Here is a 5,000-nt window from a genome sequence, read left to right as displayed (position 1 = left end):
AACAATTGCAAGCCCCAATCCCTAGCACGAAGGAGGTTCAGCGGGTTACCCCGACCTTTCGGCCTAGGAAGACACGCTGATTCCTTCAGTGTAGCGCGCGTGCGGCCCAGAACATCTAAGGGCATCACAGACCTGTTATTGCTCAATCTCGTGCGGCTAGAAGCCGCCTGTCCCTCTAAGAAGAAAAGTAATCGCTGACAGCACGAAGGATGTCACGCGACTAGTTAGCAGGCTAGAGTCTCGTTCGTTATCGGAATTAACCAGACAAATCGCTCCACCAACTAAGAACGGCCATGCACCACCACCCACCGAATCAAGAAAGAGCTATCAATCTGTCAATCCTTCCGGTGTCCGGGCCTGGTGAGGTTTCCCGTGTTGAGTCAAATTAAGCCGCAGGCTCCACTCCTGGTGGTGCCCTTCCGTCAATTCCTTTAAGTTTCAGCTTTGCAACCATACTTCCCCCGGAACCCAAAAGCTTTGGTTTCCCGGAGGCTGCCCGCCGAGTCATCGGAGGAACTGCGGCGGATCGCTGGCTGGCATCGTTTATGGTTAGAACTAGGGCGGTATCTGATCGCCTTCGAACCTCTAACTTTCGTTCTTGATTAATGAAAACATACTTGGCAAATGCTTTCGCTTCTGTTCGTCTTGCGACGATCCAAGAATTTCACCTCTAACGTCGCAATACGAATGCCCCCGCCTGTCCCTATTAATCATTACCTCGGGTTCCGAAAACCAACAAAATAGAACCGAGGTCCTATTCCATTATTCCATGCACACAGTATTCAGGCGGGCTTGCCTGCTTTAAGCACTCTAATTTGTTCAAAGTAAACGTGCCGGCCCACCGAGACACTCAATAAAGAGCACCCTGGTAGGATTTCAACGGGGTCCGCCTCGGGACGCACGAGCACGCACGGGGCGGTCGCACGCCTTCGGCTCGCCCCACCGGCAGGACGTCCCACGATACATGCCAGTTAAACACCGACGGGCGGTGAACCAACAGCGTGGGACACAAATCCAACTACGAGCTTTTTAACCGCAACAACTTTAATATACGCTATTGGAGCTGGAATTACCGCGGCTGCTGGCACCAGACTTGCCCTCCAATAGATACTCGTTAAAGGATTTAAAGTGTACTCATTCCGATTACGGGGCCTCGGATGAGTCCCGTATCGTTATTTTTCGTCACTACCTCCCCGTGCCGGGAGTGGGTAATTTGCGCGCCTGCTGCCTTCCTTGGATGTGGTAGCCGTTTCTCAGGCTCCCTCTCCGGAATCGAACCCTGATTCCCCGTTACCCGTTACAACCATGGTAGGCGCAGAACCTACCATCGACAGTTGATAAGGCAGACATTTGAAAGATGCGTCGCCGGTACGAGGACCGTGCGATCAGCCCAAAGTTATTCAGAGTCACCAAGGCAAACGGACCGGACGAGCCGACCGATTGGTTTTGATCTAATAAAAGCGTCCCTTCCATCTCTGGTCGGGACTCTGTTTTTTTTTTTTTTTTTTTTTTTTTTTTTTTTTTTTTTTTAAAAAAAAAAAAAAAAAAATTCTTTATTATCTAAATCATTATAATGATACAAGTTTGACCCACTACCTTACTACATTAGTGGGTCCTATTAGTGATCGGGACTCTGTTTGCATGTATTAGCTCTAGAATTACCACAGTTATCCAAGTAACGTGGGTACGATCTAAGGAACCATAACTGATTTAATGAGCCATTCGCGGTTTCACCTTAATGCGGCTTGTACTGAGACATGCATGGCTTAATCTTTGAGACAAGCATATGACTACTGGCAGGATCAACCAGGGAGCTGCGTCAACTAGAGCTGAGCAGCCGGCCGCCCGGGAGTGTGTCCCGGGGGCCCGCGCGAACACGCAAGCGTCCGCTCAATCATTCTGCAAACAGGAGGAGGCTGAGCTCCCCTGCACAATACACCTCGAAACCCTCTCAGGTCCCGGCGGCGCGCAGCGCCGTCCCAAGTACTTGGTCGGGTTCGAGAGAGGCGCAATCGCCCGGAGTTAGGCGAGTAGACGCTTTCGGTGCGACCACCCGTGCTCCCAACTGAGCTTGCCGCTGCCGACAGAGGCCCGGGAGCGTGCTGTCGTGGCATTGCCGGCGGGAGACAACACGCGCCACCTACGGTGACCGGCAGCTCCAACGCCAGCGCCACAGAAGGACAAAAGCCCCACTTGGGTGCCGAAGCGAACTCTCCCAGCACAGCGCACACGCCAACACATCCGCACAGCTGCGATACAAACCACCAGCGAGAACCGCTGGGGCGACCGAGCAGCAGACGGCGTCGCGGCGCCGAGCGCCGGGCGGCGGCGCATCCTCAACGCACACAGTCCTCAATCGGACCAGCACACTGCAGATGTCCACCGCGCTTCGCACCGGGCCCGCGAGGACCTACTTTGGCCGCACGGCGCCGCGCGCAGGGTGCGCCGGCGCGCAGCTGCGACGCCTGCCGCGTCCGTCGGCCGGCGCGCCTGCCACTGGCCGCCCCCACCAGCCGGCTGTAGCGCGTGCGCCCACGCACCGCGCGGCCAGCACGCCGGGAGGCGCCCCCTCACCGGCCGGGGACGGTCCCACCCAGCCACCGCCGCGTATCGCTTCACACCCAGATGCCGTTCAGTTTCGTCGGCATGGTGGGTATCGCTGGAACAACCGGTTAGTACCTCAACCTATCGTCGCCATCACCGATTCACCCCTAGCGAGAACAACCGCACCACAACGGGTTACCATTTCTTCATTTGCGTAACTTCACCAGAAAACGTAGGCGTCCATCGCCATTTGCAACTTCAACCATTATTGCATGCCTGTGTCAGGTGTCACGCCACACTACGTCTGCCCACATACACGCAACAAAATGTGCACGCCTAGACAATACGTGGAAGGTGGCCCCCGTACGTATGCGATGTCCATTGCTCGAACGACTGTCAACCGGCTTCTGTAGCATGTCGCAGATATGGAACGCGCTGCACCATGCCATCACGGTGTGTGAGGAGAGACGACTAGGTCCGAATACATCAACAGACAGCTCATGCTGATCGCCATCCACGGCGTCCGTTCCTCCCACACGTCTCTATGGCGTACCACACTGCAATCCAGCTCTCATAGGGAGACGACACGTAGCTGCGTGCACAATATTTGCACTGTATGGTCCGCCGTTTTTGGGCGCAGTCGTTGTACGGTCACACATGTGCCACGATGTATCATTCAGTACATAAGGACGAATGTGCAGTACAGATTGTGGTTCACGCGTACGACATCAGCGGACAGTTGACACAGGCCGCACCACAACGTAGCCTGCGTACGTCGCATGCGAAGGGCATTGAACATGCAAACTTGTCACCAACCACCTTGCGAAGGCAGGGGGCAAGGTGGGGACGTGGGGAGAGGTGGGGGGGGGGGGGGGGGCGGCATGTACGCCCTGCTGCCATCCACATTACAGTGTACAGCAGGAGCATGTGGAAAGTCAGCAAGACTTGCAAGGTGTTTAACATGAAGCGATACACAGGGGAGCGGGCAGTGCGAGTAGCGAACTATATTGCGAGGGTTGCGGGTGGGCAACACTACACTAATTGAACGAGTCGTATAACAATTACAGAGCAGGTTTAGGCGACAACGTGGGTTACGATAGGCGACAACGTGGGTTACGTTAGGGGACAACGTGGGTTACGTTAGGGGACAACGTGGGTTACGTTAGGGGACAACGTGGGTTACGTTAGGGGACAACGTGGGTTACGTTAGGGGACAACGTGGGTTACGTTAGGGGACAACGTGGGTTACGTTAGGGGACAACGTGGGTTAGGTTAAGGCACAACATGGGTTAGGTTAAGGCACAACATGGGTTAGGTTAAGGCACAACATGGGTTAGGTTAAGGCACAACATGGGTTAGGTTAAGGCACAACATGGGTTAGGTTACGGCACAACATGGGTTAGGTTAAGGCACAACATGGGTTAGGTTAGGGGACAACATGGGTTAGGTTAGGGGACAACATGGGTTAGGTTAAGGCACAACATGGGTTAGGTTAAGGCACAACATGGGTTAGGTTAGGGGACAACATGGGTTAGGTTAGGGCACAACATGGGTTAGGTTAGGGGACAACATGGGTTAGGTTAGGGGACAACATGGGTTAGGTTAGGGGACAACATGGGTTAGGTTAGGGGACAACATGGGTTAGGTTAGGGGACAACATGGGTTAGGTTAGGGGACAACATGGGTTAGGTTAGGGGACAACATGGGTTAGGTTAGGGGACAACATGGGTTAGGTTAAGGCACAACATGGGTTAGGTTAGGGGACAACATGGGTTAGGTTAGGGGACAACATGGGTTAGGTTAGGGGACAACATGGGTTAGGTTAGGGGACAACATGGGTTAGGTTAGGGGACAACATGGGTTAGGTTAAGGCACAACATGGGTTAGGTTAGGGCACAACATGGGTTAGGTTAGGGCACAACATGGGTTAGGTTAGGGCACAACATGGGTTAGGTTAGGGGACAACATGGGTTAGGTTAGGGGACAACATGGGTTAGGTTAGGGGACAACATGGGTTAGGTTAGGGGACAACATGGGTTAGGTTAGGGGACAACATGGGTTAGGTTAGGGGACAACATGGGTTAGGTTAGGGGACAACATGGGTTAGGTTAGGGGACAACATGGGTTAGGTTAGGGGACAACATGGGTTAGGTTAGGGGACAACATGGGTTAGGTTAAGGCACAACATGGGTTAGGTTAAGGCACAACATGGGTTAGGTTAGGGGACAACATGGGTTAGGTTAGGGGACAACATGGGTTAGGTTAGGGGACAACATGGGTTAGGTTAAGGCACAACATGGGTTAGGTTAGGGGACAACATGGGTTAGGTTAAGGCACAACATGGGTTAGGTTAGGGGACAACATGGGTTAGGTTAGGGGACAACATGGGTTAGGTTAAGGCACAACATGGGTTAGGTTAAGGCACAACATGGGTTAGGTTAAGGCACAACATGGGT

At 53.6% G+C, this 5,000-nt stretch overlaps 1 pseudogene; it reads right to left on the bottom strand.

The window, feature by feature from the left end:
• Window positions 1–1,813, bottom strand: part of LOC124731824 — a 2,055-nt pseudogene extending 242 nt beyond the window's left edge.
• Between the last annotated feature and the right edge of the window lie 3,187 nt (window positions 1,814–5,000).

The sequence above is a fragment of the Schistocerca piceifrons genome, unplaced genomic scaffold, assembly GCF_021461385.2.
Source record: "Schistocerca piceifrons isolate TAMUIC-IGC-003096 unplaced genomic scaffold, iqSchPice1.1 HiC_scaffold_1305, whole genome shotgun sequence".
NCBI lineage: Eukaryota > Metazoa > Arthropoda > Insecta > Orthoptera > Acrididae > Schistocerca > Schistocerca piceifrons.
Note: the sequence above shows the minus strand (reverse complement) of the source record. Positions and strands in the feature narration are given on the sequence as shown.